At 47.1% G+C, this 17,500-nt stretch overlaps 1 long non-coding RNA gene across 1 annotated transcript in view; it reads right to left on the bottom strand.

Moving 5' to 3' along the window:
* Positions 1 to 10,884, bottom strand: part of LOC132446056 (uncharacterized) — a 173,949-nt gene extending 163,065 nt beyond the window's left edge. The window contains exon 1 of the long non-coding RNA XR_009522767.1: positions 10,875 to 10,884. This is a non-coding gene — a long non-coding RNA (uncharacterized LOC132446056). The remainder of the gene's footprint in view (positions 1 to 10,874) is intronic.
* Positions 10,885 to 17,500: the final 6,616 nt, after the last annotated feature.

Genomic DNA, 17,500 nt, shown 5'->3' with positions numbered 1-17,500 from the left:
CGGTAAGACAGAGGAAATTGGAGTCACCCTATTCATCTCGAGAGCAAGTCGCTCAATTTAACAGCTGGATGAGATGCTGTAGGCCTCCCAAGCCTTATAGTAAGCTGTAACACTTAGATTAAATAAATGATAATTCATAAAAAATAAAAATATATTTCGAATCAGTAGGCATACATTGTGTGTATTGCACCGAACAAACAAAAAATATTTGAGAATTATTGTTTATATAAACCATTGTCAAATGTCAAATGAAACGTGTGTTTACCACCAAGGTAAAAAGTCCTCAGTTCAGACAAAAGCAAAGAACACAAATAAGCAAAAATGTGGCAGTTGCTGAAATGTCAGTGTTTATGTCCCCCAGTTCGATGCCGGACCGACCCCCAATAGAAGCAGGCAGCAGAGTAGGCTACATATGTTGGGCTCACGTTTAAAAAGCCATTAACGAAAAAAAAAACACCACACCAGTTCTACTAGCACGCGGGAGTCAAGACGGGCGCTAACAGGCTCGCGCGGCAACATGATGCAGCTAATGGCCGTCGCTCACGCGCTCCCTCTTAGCACGCCTAGCACACGCCTTTCATGTAGTAGAGATGAGCGCGTGTATCTCTCTTTGGGATGGCTGTCCTAGATTTAAAAGCTTGTCAGATGAAACTAACGTTACCCCTTTATTTTTTCTCTCCATAAACCAGTTTTCTTCTCTTTCTTTCTTTCTCTCTTTGCGTCTTCCACTGGGGAATTCGACTGGAGCTGCGACGGAAGGAGGCGCAGAATGTCCACAGCTGGGAGTTGAAATGCAATGTTTCTTCATCTGTGGCCCCGTCTTTTGTTGCAGAGCCTGCATGTTGTTGTCGAACGACCAAACCACCCCCCCTCCGATAGCTGCTTCGCTTCACACCAGAACTAGCAGGCGTCGCTGGTTTAGTTGCAGGTAATGGACAATGGTCGACTCTGTTAAGTTAAAAAGCACTCTCACAGCGACAAACATAAAAAAAAACACAAACAACAAGTGGCATTATTGTACAATAAGGCAGAATAGCATGCGGAGAGCACTAAACAACAGAGTTAGTTAAGAACAGATTGCCAAGTCTCCAACCACACAGCTTTCTTAAAACAGAGTATCAAGTCTCTCGTCCTAAACAACACAGGCTGCGTAGAGCCATACACCTCCTGGGACCCCCGGCAAGGTCGCAAGTGTCTCATCCCAGTCAGCAGGGAGGCCGTGTTCTGCACTCTAGTTTTCTTTCTCACTAGTTTGTTCAGTAATTGTTTCCCGACGCCGCCAGGAATGCTAAATTGGACGGTGGGAAAGCGAACCGGGGAAGTGCAGGGAGAGAGTGTCCTTCCTCTCACACACCTGCTTCCTCTCGAGGAGATTGACATCTCTCTCGACAGAGGAGGGAGACAGAGACACCAAGCTAGGGAGAGAGAGAGATAGAGAGAGAGAGCACCGCGGTGATACAGGTAAACCCGCTTGCCTGAGTAGCAGGCCCAACCTTATGAATTAATGATGGTGACACACAGGGAGAATTTGCATCTGCGTTAAAGCGACCCATCAGCACTTTTTGTCCGTCGTGTCTCTAAGTCTAAGCTCGACGCTTTCTTTCTTTTTATTTATTAATTTTTTTTAATCTCTTTCATTACCGGCGGCACTCCGGAAAGGTGTTGACGGCGGAGCTGTGTCTTGTCAGGCCGATCACAGGGTGGCTCCTTGTTTGGTATTTCCAGTCGATCTCTTTAATGAGGTCTACACCAGCAGCATCACAACACACGCTGAAACAGCTTTGTCCTTGGCTCGTCTTGGAATAAGAAGAGGTGAAAAAGAACAACAACATTTTTTCGAGGTTCTTATGCAAATCGATACTTTTTACACACATGAAAGCGGGCGTTTCATTTTTTTTGATCTGCCACATTGCCGTTCGATGGCTTAGAGCTGGGCTCGGCAGGGGGGACCCATGTCGATACGGGCCAGGGATCGATGGGGCCAGGGCCGGCCCTGTATGGGGCTGTGCCGGGGGAGAGATGAGACTGCAGCTGTCCCCTGTCCCCTGGCCTCGTTAGTGGCTGAGGTCCCCTCCCTTTGTCTCCAGAACCCAGCCCTGAGGAAAAACTGCTCTATGGAGGCTCAGCTGATCACAGCTCCCTGAACAGGCCCAATCAAGAAGGTTGCATCCATAGTCGTCAGTCAGATAATAGTAAATATGTTGAAAACGAAATAAGTAGAAAATTATCGTTAAAAAAACGATATCATAATGACAGATTATAGATATTTACTGTAGATATATTTTATCATTGATATATTTTATTTGGAGGTAAATATGGCTGCATGTCAGGTTTAAAAAATTGTTACAACAGTAATGATAATGTTCGTCACGTGTCATCCCCAGAATATGGAAGGCATTGCTCTCTAACCATCGGCACAGTGTTTCTGTTTCGCCCTAGGTGTCAGAGCCAGGGGTACCCAGAAGAGAAGAGAAGCTGCTCTCAAATCCAAGTTTATATTCTTAAATATCATGAATAAAAAGTCAAGTGTACTGCGAGCCCCGGTAAATTAACATGCAGGAGGTTTCCTGGAAGACGCTCATTTGCCCCCAAACCCAAAAACCCCCTCGCCCCAGTTCTTCAAACGGGCGCGGGGACCGGGCTGGGAAGAGCAAGGGAGAGGAACCAGCAGGAAGACGACGCCGGCACCAACAAAGACCTCCTTCAGTCGTCTGTTGCAGCGCGGCAGTCAGGGCTTGAAACTCTTTATCAGAGCGCAGAGTAATTGTTGAAACAGGTGTAGCTGCCAAAATGTCAGCGCGGCTGCCTGTGTTCCGACTCTGGAGCCCGCCTCACCCTGCGTCTCGCGATCACACGCCTGCTTTCAGCTCACCTCCGCGGCGCCGGCAAGAGCACACGCCCTCCCGGCTCACCTCGGTGGGAGCGCGCCACGAAAGCACCCGCCGCCGTCGAGGTAGCGCCAGAGTGCAACATGAGAAACGGAAGAAGAAGAAGGAGAGAGGAAGGGACAAATTCAGAGCCTGGAGGAGTGAAGTGATGTCTTTTTCTCCTTCTTCTCTAATTAATGCAAGAGAGAGAGAGAGAGAGAGACGGAGAGAGGCAGCGAGCGAGATGCGACTTTGTGCCGATAAAGTTGTGTTGGGTGACTTTAGGAAGGGTTGTTTCAAAGTGTGAGGCACGAAGCCGGTTGTTGTGGCGCTATAAGCGGCGACTGCTAATTGGAGGAGGCCTTAATGAATGCAAGGCCGCGTGTTCCCAGACAGATGCTTGCCGCTGCGTGGCAGGTTTCAGCGGCTGCAACATCAAGCGGCACAAAACATTTGGCAGGTCACACAATTATGCAAGAGCGAGCAAGATAGTGAGGGAGAGCGAGAGAGAGAGAGAGCAGGAGGGGCAGGGAAATGTAAACAGTTGTGTTTTTATTCTCATGTTAATTTATGGAGGACTGTGTGTGTGTTCGTCAGATAGAGCAAGGTAGAGGGAGGGAGAGAGAGAGAGAGAGAGGAGAGCTGCTGGTGCTCTTGAGCGCTTGTCTATTTGTTTGAGCCATATCTTTTGTATTCCACTTTCTTGTCTCGCCAGCTCGGTGGCTCTCAATTAGCCAACGGCCCTCAGGGACCTAATTAACCAGTTCAATTAATACATCTTCCTTCGAGTCCCACACATGCCATCCTGACATTTGTCAGCTATTCACGAGACGCTTATGTGTGTGAGAAAGAGAGAGCGAGTGTGTGTGTGGGTGAGGGAAATAGCTAATGATTAGCTTGTTTGCACGCTCTGCTTATCCCCCAGGTGCAGGGACACACACAGACACACACACACACACACACACACACACACACACACACACACACACACACCAGATTAGCGCGGCAGCGACCTTCCATTGAGTGTCTAATCAATACCACACACAGACGGCCTTCGCTTTGACTCCCTGCGCAGGCCTTCTGAAGCCCGCCGGACGGCAGCCTAGCACCAGGGGGTAGAGGAAGGGGTCAGGGGTCATGGCGGGGCCAATGAGTCCTTGGGGAGCGCAGCACTACTGTCCGCCCGGTGTAATCCCCCCTAATGATGTCTTCGTCCCCTCTGTCCAGAGGGGAGGGTGTCTCTGACAGCAGCCAATAGGGCCGAATCGCTTTCCTTAATAATGTTATCTTGTGATTCGGACGATGGATTTAAACAGAATCGTAGTCTGAACTACAGTTTTGTAGACAGGTACATTTAAACAAAAAATGATTTTTTTCTGTGATGTTCGCACGAAATAAAGATACACAAAATAGAAAAAGCAATGATCGGGACATAGCTAGTGACTATTTTGGTATCGAGTTAATCGTTAATAATAATAATGCAACCACTATTAGTTAAACAGCTAAAACCTTGTGTATTATAGGACCGCATGGGTGTTAAACCATTGAAGCCATCTCTTCTGGCTTCACTAAAACATCCGTTACCAATTTGTCATATTTATTTTGTTTATTCTACCCAAGAGCATTTTGCAGAAGAATAAACAATAGAATCTCTGTAGAGTCAGCGCATGAAAGTGCTACTGCTGTTGTTTACGTTGGCGGTGAGGTGCTTGTGCTTGTTAGAAACTGACTTTGTTGTGATCTCTCCAACTGAATTCATGACCGGTGTCCTTTGGCTTTGAGTGACAGAACGTGGGACTGGACATTTTAGTTATTCCTATTCAGATATTGAGCTACTGCACACATCTCTCTCTCCCCGCTCCCTCTGAATCGTATTCAAAACACCACCTTTGTTCCATTGCTGTGGGCTATGATTTAGACAAGCAAACCGACCGAGAATAAATTAGGTATACATCTCTATATATATGTTTCTATATTTATCATATGGTCTTCGGGTTGGTCTCATTGGGACGGGGTACATCTCGTGTTGTCGCCGAAACTTTTAATGTAATGTAATGTAATTCCCCGGTGGGCCCGACAGGAAAGATGTGGTGGCTTAATTTGTCGGATAATCTCCAAACATGGGCGCTACAGGATGTAGCCGTCACCGCGGTGACGGATCTGACTGCGCGTCGTGTTCATTAAACGCTCGGCAAACAGCCTTCAAACCGACTCCATTAGCGGCGGCTCGCCAGAACAAGAGTGCGGTTTTGGACCATGAAACGGTCTTTTAGCACACCGCCGGCACATGAAAAGACTCTCCCTCGCCCTCTTCAAAAAAAAGGATGGCATTGAGGAGTCAGTCAGCGGAGGAATCAAAGCCTGGGGAAGCTTCAGTGGTACAAAACGGGCCTGTTTTTGTGCTATCTGCCCTATGTCTATAGCATGCACACACACACACACGCGCGCACACACACGCACAGACACACACACACACACACACACACACCGACGTGTCAGCAAGCTCTTCATATCATACCTTATAATCGTCAGGTTAGAATAAAACAAAACTCTTATGATAACCGTTGCCCTCACGTAGATAAAATCCTCGTAGTATGAGGTTTGAGAGGTCAGAGAGAGAAATAGCAAATGCTACATAGTAGCATTTGCTAATTTTCTCAATTTTCTCATACTACAAGAATTGTATCTACGTGAGCGTCCTCAGGGAAACCGACCTGCTGGGGTCCTTCTCCAGCTGCTCCTTCCAGCGCCTGGCCTGCTGTATCCCTTCCGGGTCGTGGGTCACCGAGAGTCACCAACCCCGCCCGGAGGGATCATTGGCCGCTCTCTGCCCTGCTTTAGAGGACTCCACCTCCAGCACGACTCACTGAAAGACCCGTCGCACCCATGGACATCATCTGTTTGACCTGCTGCCCTCTGGTCGCTAATCCACTCCAGGTACATAGGTCAGGCAAATGTGCAATACCCAGAAATGCAGTATCTCCATCATATTGTTTTATTTTTTATATCTTTTTTTCAGTAATTTTTTTCATAATTTTTTGTGTTATAAATAACTGCAAAGACGTTTTTAAATGTCTATGCACCTTAAATGAGTCCCTTTTTTCCTCATATGTGTGAATGTTCTATTAGGATGGTACTCAATTTCGCTGTAATCTGCCACGACAATTAAAAGACTCACACACACACACACACACACACACACACACACACACACACACACACACACACACACACACACACACACACACACACACACTACACACACACACACACTACACACACACACACACAAACACACACAAACAACCACACAAGAGACTTTGTGCATGTTAACAATCCGTATCATACTAACTCATCACACTAACTCCACATAGACACTGTCTGCATAATATCTTCCATCGTCTCTCTGGCGTCCAGGAGGTCGCCGCCGATGACCCCGGGCTACCCTGTAGTCTGATGTGCGGGGAAATGAACCAGATATCAGGGACCCGGAGGGAGCAGCAGCTCCACTCATCCTTAAGTAGTAGTAGTCGCCTCGGTCGTAGTAGTATTTATACGCAGGAGTCAAAGTACAGAAAAGCTCTGGGTTGTAGTCGGGCACTGAGCGGGGGAAAAAGCGGAGGAGAGGAGCAGGATGCGCTCGCTACCACGGCGATCTGCGGAGGAAGTGTCGGCGGGAGACGGTGAGCGAGTCAAAGACAGATCTGAGGTTGGACGTCCACCAGACGCCCACAGCACGACCCCGCTCAGAGGGAGGGCGCTCGGCTCTCCCTTTCAGCTCCGACCGGGGCCCATCCGCGCTCAGAGGTCCCGTTGAACCCTGACCCCCGGCCCCTGCTCCCCGCCCGCCCGCCCCCCCCCCCCCAGGAGGGAACCTCACACATCTCTGGGGCTCGGCTTTGATGCCTGAGAGGGCGGGGTGGGGAGGTGGAGGGGTGTCGGCATCCGTGTAAATATTTAGCTGGCACATTTGAGCGTCTTAATCTTTCGCAAGGTGATCTTTGGAGCCGAGGAACATGGGGTGGCGATGTTCAGAGAGGCTCCCCGTCGGAGCGGGAGGAGGCGGAGGCATGGGGAGCGCGAGAGAGCAGGGAAGACAAAAGAGAGGGAGAGAGAAGAAGGATTGTGTACTTGATAGAGCGCTGGGAGCTAAAGTTCACTATGGGGGCGTAAGTGTGTCGAGAAGAACGCTCCCCCCCCCCCCCCCCCGCTGCCAACACCCCCCCTCCCCCATCCATGGGCCCCGGGCCCTCTCCACAACATTAAAAGGCATAAACAGTCAATACTGAATGTAACTCAAGAGAGGGAGGGCGAGAGACACAGAGCGATACAGACAAAGAGAGAGCAAGAGAGAGGAAAAAATAAAGAGAAACTAGTTCGCAAACGGGAGGTTGTTGCTTTTTTCTGAGGGTTACACAACACAGGGAGATCAGAGGGGGGGTGGGGGGGGGGCCTGGGCCTGTAGTACAGCAGCCTGACTCAGTGAATCATTCATGGTGGGCGGAGAGGGGGGAGAGAGGAGGAGGGAGGAGGAGAGAGGAGGAAACACACACACCTGCTGCAGGACAGGGGGTCAGATTGAGCCCGCACTAAAGGGAGTGAGGGAGGGAGAGAAAGAGGGAGAGAGAGAGAGAGAGAGAGAGAGAGAGAGAGAGAGAGAGAGAGAGAGAGAGAGAGAGGGAGAGAGAGAGAGAGAGAGAGAGAGAGAGAGAGAGAGAGAGAGAGAGGGGGAGAGGGAGAGAGGGAGAGACAGAGGGAGAGAGAGGGAGAGAAAGGGAGAGAAAGGGAGAGAGAGAGAGAGAGAGAGAGGGGAAAGATATAGAGTACATCTCTTTCCTCATGCTTAAAGGAATTCAGGAGCAATTCTGGAGTGCATATGGCACCAGTCGGCCCAAACAGTTGAATAAAACACAACAAAACCTCACTGCTCATGCAAATGAACAAGGACCTTCGTCTCCCATTGAAACGGGAGAAAAAACAGAAAGAGAACAAACAAAGGGAAAGAATCAGAAGTTGATGATTTTAGTAGTTGTAGTTCGGAGACGCGAGGGGTTGTTTATTGTTCAGACTGCTCCATCACTCAACAGCCCAGACAACTCATCGCGCCATCTCTCATGTTCTTCCAAATTTCCCCGCAAACACACACACAACACCTGGCGAGCGCACTTCACAGCACACACAAACAAACACACACACACACACACACACACACACACACAAGGATGCGTCTCTCTCTCTCTTTCTGCCTCTCTCTGTCTTTTTAATCATTTCTTCAGACGTACTCGATGCGTATAGGGGCTGGGCATTTCAGCGGCGGTATCGACGGATCACACTCCAACTGTGTACTGGGGGAGATACTGTGGGGCAGCTTTGACAAGGTATTGGGTTTTTTTTTAAAGGCGCGTGTAAAATCATTTCCTGTGTGCGTGTGTGTGTTCATTGGATATCAATAGTCCACACACACACACATTTTTGCCCTCGACACCCGAAATTGAAAACTCCATAAAATCTGCCAATTTTCCCCGTGTGCGGATGCAATAAGCACCAAATAAGGGGTTAGGAGAGGGTAAGTTAGCATCACATGTGGTCATATAGTCGAAGATTGATGGCTTAAGAGGAAAAAAGGATATGGAATAACTGGCAAAAACATAAACGGCACTAAGCAAATAAATATGAGACCAGTGTGTTGATCCTTTGTATTATTTGCTATTTATTATGGGTGTAGATTAGCCTGATCCTACCAGACTCTTGTACTTCATTTAATTAGCACAGAAAGTCTGGGCCCACTCAATTGACTAACGTTAACTCACATGAAGGCGGTTGTCTGTTGAAGTTTAAAACTATTGGATCTGCCGTGCCACTCTGGATCTGCCATAACCAATCGCTAACGTTCGGCCGGAAATCACGTTGCGCGCAGGCTGCAAACAACCCAAACACTGTGCGTGAAGATATCCGTCAACGAGAGCTGACTTTAACGTCATTGTTCTCAGCCACTCCCTCTGTTTGCTGATTGGACGCCCAAAATTTGGACGGAGAAAACCCACTAACATACCGCAGACCCAGACGTAGTACTGAAGGGAAATTAAAATTGAGCGGAAGTACTTAGGCGGGCGGAGCCAGTGACAATGACAAATGATAATGACAAAGCACAATAGGTTTCTCTTTAACTAACAAATTAATTAAAATCTGCAGATTTTTGCCAGCATTTCCAAATAGAAAACCCACCAATTATTTTGAATTAGTACAAAGTGAGAAAATATATATTGTCAGAGTTTTTCAATCCTGAGAAACAAAAAGACGAATAAAAAAAGAGATTCCAATAAACTTCACAAGCATCTTTTAAGAGACCACCGTTGTATCTGAGGTATCCATCAGTAAATGTAATCTTATGTTTGAGTGAGCCCCTCGTGTGAGGTGTAACCTCTCTCTACCCCAGCTCCAACTGGAGGCTGGCGCTGATCCAGGGTCTGTTTCTTCGGACCAGAGTCTGTGTCGGGTGCGGTGTGGAGATCCACCAAACATCTTGGAGAAGAGCAGTGGTTGTTGTTCAAACCCAGCAGTAGAGGAACGATCCTGGCTGTGTTCTAGGACTGTAACAGAGGAGGAATGAGGATGATTGAACCAGAGTAACATTTGGTCTGATCATTAGGAATTCTCTGTGGTTTTGGAGAAGACTGACAGTTCATCCTTACTATACAGATGCTTTTCTATTTGTGTTGCTTTTTCGCATTCACAAACACACACACGCACACACACACACAATCATGCACACACACAAACGCACACACACACACACACACACACACACACACACACACACACACACACACACACACACAGACACGCACACACACACACACACACACACACACACACACACACACACACACACACACACACACACACACACACACTGAGTTCATTGTAAAACAACTTTCAGCAGAAGGTAAAGACATTCATAAAAAATAGACCCATTATGATTTTCTTTACTATAACATTAAGTATTTTAAACGCTTTCCTAGTTATGCATTTTCCCCTGCTGAATCATCCTGAATGCAATCATTTTCTCCACGAAGACTACAACAAACTCTTTTGAGATTTTCTTTTATCTTTCTACAAACACGTTCTGTTATGCGGTGTTTGTAGAAAGATAAAACATAAATGCAACCTTCATCCAAAAAAACATTTGACAAGGACAGCAGCATACAAACATAAAATGTATATGAATGGAAAAGTAAAATCACATTTTCTAGTTTTCAAGGTTTCTCTACTTTTATCTACATTTGATCGCAGATCATGACCGGACTTCGACAAAGAAATGATTTCGTTCTTGACCAAGGCCGGTGGATGGATGTATACCGCTGTATACACCCTAGGCTTGTGCTCCACAGTGTCCTCTCTCTAGTAACACACAACTATTCTCCTCACTACGAGTAGACCCACTGGTCTACCAGTAGACCCATTGGTCTCCTCTCTCTACCAGTAGACCCACTGGACTACCAGTAGACCCACTGGTTTCCTCTCTCTACCATTCGACCCACTGGTATCCTCTCTCTACAAGTAGACCCACTGGTATCCTCTCTTTACAAGTAGACCCACTGTTATCCTCTCTTTACCAGTAGACACACTGGTCTCCTCTCTCTACCAGTAGACCCACTGGACTACCAGTAGACCCACTGGTTTCCTCTCTCTACCAGTAGACCCGATGGTGTCCTCTCTCTACAAGTAGACCCACTCGTATCCTCTCTCTACCAGTAGACCCACTAGTCTACCAGTAGACCCACTGGTCTCCTCTCTCTACCAGTAGACCCACTGGTATCCTTTCTCTACAAGTAGACCCACTGGTATCCTCTCTTTACCAGTAGACCCACTGGTCTCCTCTCTCTACCAGTAGACCCACTTGTCTACCAGTGGACCCACTGGTCTTCTTTCTCTACCAGTAGACACAATAGTCTCCTCTCTCTACCAGTGGAACCACTGGTCTCCTCTCTCTACCAGTATACACACCAGTCTCCACTCTATCACTACACTAGAGTAACTTCTCCCAATATACCAGCAGAAGGGTAATCCTGATCTCGGCTACATTCGGGTAGGGGGCAGCAAGCGTAAAAGTTAGATTTCCCCACGGCGGGATCAGATTTCCATGTGTTGTCAAACAGAATGACTGAAATGCGCTCATTCACACCCGCTCCCACGGTGCCATGTTACTCATTCATATCACACACACACACACACACACAGACACGCACACACACACACACACACGCACGCACACAGACACGCACACACACACACACACACACACACGCACGCACGCACGCACGCACGCACGCACGCACGCACGCACGCACGCACACACACACACACACACACACACACACACACACACACACACACACACACACACACACATACAGCTGGAGTGTTGGATGAATGACAATGTGTTAAATTGTATTTCAATATGGCTAACATGAATTATGTAGGCAGGGAGAGGGAGTCTTTGTAGCGCCCCTCCAGTGTGATATCACAGGGTGGACGATTTACATTATAGCGGCTTGGAAAGGAGCTTGGGTGACAAAAACACACTGAGAACACACTGGATGTGTGTGTGTGCGTCTTAGACCTGGAGAGCCTTCGCTATGACATAAGGCCAGTGGTGGAAGATATAGCACACACTCGTACATTTGTAAACCGTTCAACTCCACTCAACAGGCCACTACTAGTAAATGTATGTCCTTGAAACTTGATGGCGTTTCACGTAGCACTTGGCCTATCACTTGCAATACAGTGTATTTTTGCAATTCAGGAAGTGTAAGGGCCTAAGTATGTATTTACTACTTGAAATTTACCCAATAAAAGTATAAGAGTGATGGAAAACCCAGTGTGTCTTAAAAGGCCTAATCTGTGAGTAGGCAATTACTACCAGCTCATAAATGTAGTGAATGGAAAATGTAGTACATTCCACTCTGAGAGCTGCTCATAGAAAGTACATGAATGCCACAAGGTCAGGTAGTCATAAAATAGAAATAGCCTTTCAGTCTGTCTCGATGTGGGGAAATGGTTTCTTGAATGGCGTTCAGATGGAAGTGATTGTGAAGTGAATCGGGTCTTAGCAGGACAGGTTAGCTTGATGGAAAGAGCGAGAGCGGGCGCAGCGCTAAGGCTATCTGATGCTAATCCCTGTGAGCGACCAGTCTTTGACGAGTCGCACCGTGTCCTTTCCTTGTTGCTCACCCGCGGCAAACAGCCAACAACACCGAAAGTTAAGAAAAAGAAAACAAATGTGTTGAGAAATAACTTTATCGCGTCGTTCTATAAATACTGACAAATGCCAAAGCAGTTATCAAATGGCGGCCATGTTTTCAGTTTGACCGAGCGTAACCTTTCGGAGAGGAGGCACAAGCCACTCAATCCCTTCATGTTCCGCCTCCACAGCCCACACCGCCTCCTCCACACGCCTCCATAGCAGCTGGTGGAGTTCATACCTTCAGGAGCGACAGTCTCCATGACCACAGGTACTGAGGACATTCAGCCTGATGATCCTTTTAATCACTGTCCAAATTCAACCCGTTTTGAGTCCTGCACATAGTTTGAGAAATGCTGCTTTAAAACATGCTGGTTTTAAATAATATGAGAACATTACTTTATGACCGAGTGCTAACCTTTCGGAGAGGAGGCACAGTAAAAAAGAAACTCTTCACACTAGGCATCAGCGAAGCGTGGAATCACCGTTTGAAGTGAATGCGGTTTGAAAGACACTCTTTAGCCAACTCCTTGTAATTGGGTTCTTTGCCTCGACATTATGCGACGCAGATAAACGATTCAAATTCAGACACTGGATCCAGGTCCCTTTAAAATCACCCCTGGCCTCTCCTCTAGTCTGATGCTACTCCATCCAACCATGTTCATCTTTCAGTGTACTGTGGGCGTCCCGAAGGGGGGTTATAACGACGTAAATATGCGACTAAAACAGGAAACATCTCGTCTACGGCGTGTTGTCTGACAGGCTCTGTGGCCGATCGGGGACGCTCATCACGGGACGCTGTGTTGGGGTTTCCCTGCTCCATTTCCATGGGCCGATGTTGACTGGGGGGGTAAAATCAGTGTGGCTTCAGAGAGAGCCAATCAAACCAGTGCCTTCTAGAGGCAGTGGGAGGGAGGGGGTTGAGGGGATAGGGGATAGGGGGGGGATGGGTCAAATTAACCAGTAAACGAAGGATTATTAGACCCTTTGAGACCAACTGTGATTAAAGGCTTTCAGAAATAGACTTGACGCGCCAGTGTAAATTGACACCGTTTGACAGTTAATGATTAAGACTACAGTTAATGATTAAAGTCACGTGGATCATTAAGATTAAAGTTTGAATAATTGCATTTTTATTTTAATTGGATGACTCATTACGAATATTGTTTGAAGGAATTTAACGATGCATGAGGTCCACTGATTGACGGATTCATGTATTCATGATGAACCCATAATTCAACTCGTCCATCATAATTCCACGAAGCTATGTTCATGTTAAAAAAATCGATTTCTCTTCCTAATCTGTGCAGCCTGGGTAGTGTTCCTACCAAAGAGACACGTTGGTGTCCAAATCAGAAATGAGCGCCGCTGAGTCTGTAGTGTTTAGCCGTCTCCCTCCCGCTCTGAGAGACAGTAATGAACATTAATCTACAAGCGGCTCTTCACGGAGCGCGAGCCGGGGCACCTCTGTGTCCTGCTAGGGGACACTCGGCACTCCCCGGCGGGATACAAAGACGCGGGAAACCGGATCTCAACTGTGTTTTCTCCCGCGTGGACCAGGGCCTGCCCTTGAGTTAAATCTAATTTGGTATTTTATTGAGTAGCCGGGGTGCGAGCAGTTTTGTTTTATTTATGTGTGTTTTTCCACTTCGCCCGCCTTCCTTTGTGGCGTCTCCTCGGCTTCGCTTCTGACAAAAGACAGCCAGGCTTTGCCGGGGCCCCGGCGCCGCTCGGGGACGGAGCTGTCAATCACTCCTCGCCGCGCCCTGACAACGTGTACGTTAAAAATTCAAACGCGACTCAAAGGCTGCGCGTGACAGCCGAGCCTTTGAGTGTGGCTGTAGAGCTCGGCGACAGCCCAGAGTATACGGCTGCAAAACACAAACTAGAAAACAACCGCAGAGAGTGGGGAGGGGGGAGGGAGAGGGAGGGAGAGGGATGTAGAGGGAGGGAGAGGAGGAGAGGGAAGGAGAGAGGTAAGCAGGATGAAAAGTAGAGAGGTAAGCTGAAGGAGAGAAAGAAAGAAAGAAAGAAAGAAAGAAAGAAAGAAAGAAAGAAAGAAAGAAAGAAAGAAAGAAAGAAAGAAAGAAAGAAAGAAAGAAAGAAAGAAAGAAAGAAAGAAAGAAAGAAAGAAAGAGAAGAAAATAATGGGGTGGAGAGAAGTAAACAGAGAGAGAGAGAGAGAGAGGTAGGCAGGAAGGGAGAGGGGACAGGGAGGAGGGAGGGAAGGAGGGAGGGAGAGATGGAAAACTAAAGTTAAAAGTAAAAGTGAGGAGAATGTGGGTCTTGATGATGGGATTTGTATTTGGAGTCCCACGCAGTGAATCACTGTTTTTTTATTTTTTTTATTTGGCGCAAAGTCCCTCGAGTGAGCCGGCGTGGGACTCCGGCAGGGGCCGATCTCGCGGAGTCCGGGGACCGCTGCGCCCCTGTCGTCTCTCATGCCCCTCGCGCCGCCCGTCCGTCAGCGCGGCGGAGCCAGAGCACCGGAATGTTAATACCGTTCTCTGATTCCATCTTGCATACCTCCGCGTGTACAATTAAGTCCCCCCGGACGCACAGCCACCGCTTGCTGCTCAGATAAGAGCCTTCTTCCTGTGGAATCCATACATGCAGAGTAGGACTGATCCAATACACAGAGGGAGAGGGGGGGAGGCGGGGGAGACGGGGGAGACGGGGGAGACAGATACCAGAGAGAGGAAGAGGGAGCCATGGGGAGAGAAGGCCGAAATAGAGAGAGGGAGAAGGGAGAGAGAGAGAGAGAGAGAAGGGAGAAATGGAGGAGAGTGAGAAAGAGGGAGAATGGGGGGAGAGAAAGAGGAAGATAGAGAGAAGACAGAGAGAGATGAGGAAGAGAGCTTTGGAGCATACGGTTGAGAAAAAGGAAGGATAAGGGAGGAGGGAGGAGAGAAAGAGCGAGAAAACAGTCGAGAAAGAGACATTTGGAGCGATGGAGGACGCAGAAGTGAGAGACCGAGAGAAAGAAGGGAGGGAATAAGGGGCACGAAGGGGGAGACAAACCGAGGGTGATGAAAGGGGGGGAACGGAGAGGACGATAGACGGGGAGAGATGGAGAGAGGAGCGGACAACTCTCTTTTGATTCATCCACCAGCCCAACGGGAAATCTGTTCTCTGGCTGAAATACACTCATGCCATGTGGAAACCAATGTGTACGGACACACACACACACACACACACACACACACACACACACACACACACACACACACACACACACACACACACACACACACACACACACACACACACACACACACACACACACAAGCACACACACACACACACACACTTCCCTCACACTATTCACAGACCCTGGGCCTGATCGGCGCCGCCCTCACCTCTTAACAGTTGCGACGGGCTCGTGCACGTGACCGGGCTTACAGAAGCTGTGCCCTGGCGGCAGGCCCACGGGCCGTGCACGCTCTTACAATCACGCTGCCCATCTGCAGCTCAGAACCACCAACTGCCAAGGGAGGTGAGTGATGTGTGTGTGTGTGTGTGTGTGTGTGTGTGTGTGTGTGTGTGTGTGTGTGTGTGTGTGTGTGTGTGTGTGTGTGTGTGTGTGTGTGTGTGTGTGTGTGTGTGTGTGTGTGTGTGTGTGTGTTACTCTTAACTCATTAGACACCACTTTGGTAAATACACTATTGTATCAATTGTGTGTTTGTGTGTGTGTGTGTGTGTGTGTGTGTGAGTGTGTGTGTGTGTGTGTGTGTGTGTGTGTGTGTGTGTGTGTGTGTGTGTGTGTGTGTGTGTGTGTGTGTGTGTGTGTGTGTAGTATACACTGCAACAAACAGGAGTTTTGTTGTTGTTTTGTTTCTGTCGGAGGGCTGATAGGCTTGGGTACGGAGAGAGAAGGCATGAAAAAGCGCTATACTGGCAGCTTAGCTCCCCGCCGACTCACATAGAACACACACAAATTACTGCATGCACATGCTTCTTTCTTGTTTCAACGGGAATGTCCGCCCAACATTTATTCCACATTTATTCCATTCCAAGAACCACCGAGGACCTTATGTTTTGACATTTAGTGCCCTCTAGTGGACGGAAATACAACGCCGGTCAATGTGGCGCACAGAGAATAACGACCCGCAAACGAGAATGTAAGAATATTTAAGTAATTTGACTTAATTTATAATCAGTTATCATGAAGGTTTCATTTTTTAAATGTATGGGGACCAATTTAAATAATAAATTGTCATTATAGGTTGCATAATATAATATTATCAAGGACTTTATATTACATGTTTTCATGTGTAGCCTAATTGATCATTGCTCATAACACAAGTTGAGAAAAAATACGATGTTTAGATATAGCACTATTCAGTTTTTGCAACTCAAATATCAAGTAGCCTAAGCACAAAATGCTCCAATAACCTAACCCTGGACAACCCTTATCCAATTCCAACCATAATTATTTTTTTAACAAGCACAATAAAGTTCTGGGTGCATGTTTTATAGGGATAATTATATTTTATAAATAATTGTGTATCTACAGTAAAATCCCGAAATGGAAACAACGTGGAAAGCCATTTACCATCAATATTTAGTACTGTTTATTGGTGTTGTTATGTTAACCCTCTAGGCATATATAGTATAAGATCATTATATTGGGTTATCAATCAGACCAATCAGCTCTGAAAGAAAATCTATAAATCGACACATCACCATTTTGGCGTCTTTAAATGTAATAATAAAATACTGGTATTGAACTACAGGGTCCTTGCTATAAGTAAAACACACTTCAAAATGAAATTGCTCATAAACGTTTTTTATACATCGAACCACCATGTACATGATAATATAATACAGGGCTTTGGTAAACCATAAACCGATCACGGGCAAAAAAAACAATGGGATGAAACGCTTTGTAGTAGCCGCAGTATGACGGGGTGTTCAGGAAAACGCCAGACATCACAAACATTTTGTTTCAAATGGCTCTATGGAGGCACACATCTAAGACCTCCATTGTTTTTAACCCCTACACTCACAAGCACCCCAGTACGCCTGCACATAAAAACACACTAATATACTTTCTGTCGTGCATTATTAATGCCATGCACAGAAAGACAAATCAAGTGAATCCAAAAGAAGGCATTATCCAGGTGCCCTGCGTTACAAAGGAGTGTTCAAGCCGAGCTGTGAGATGGGACTTCTTGGTGGCAATACGAGACCGCTGGAGCAGTATTGTGTTTGTAGTTCTCAACTCCAAGCCCAACTTTTGTGCTTCAATGATAGCTTCTTTGTATCCAAAGTCTTAAAAACCGTAAATTAGTAGTACATTTTAATTTTGTATTTTACCACGTAAAATACCGAAGTTTATAATGGTGAGAAATGTAAAATATACCGTTATGAAGTCAGCATGTCATGC

This window comes from Gadus macrocephalus, chromosome 18 (genome assembly GCF_031168955.1).
Source record: "Gadus macrocephalus chromosome 18, ASM3116895v1".
NCBI lineage: Eukaryota > Metazoa > Chordata > Actinopteri > Gadiformes > Gadidae > Gadus > Gadus macrocephalus.
Note: the sequence above shows the minus strand (reverse complement) of the source record. Positions and strands in the feature narration are given on the sequence as shown.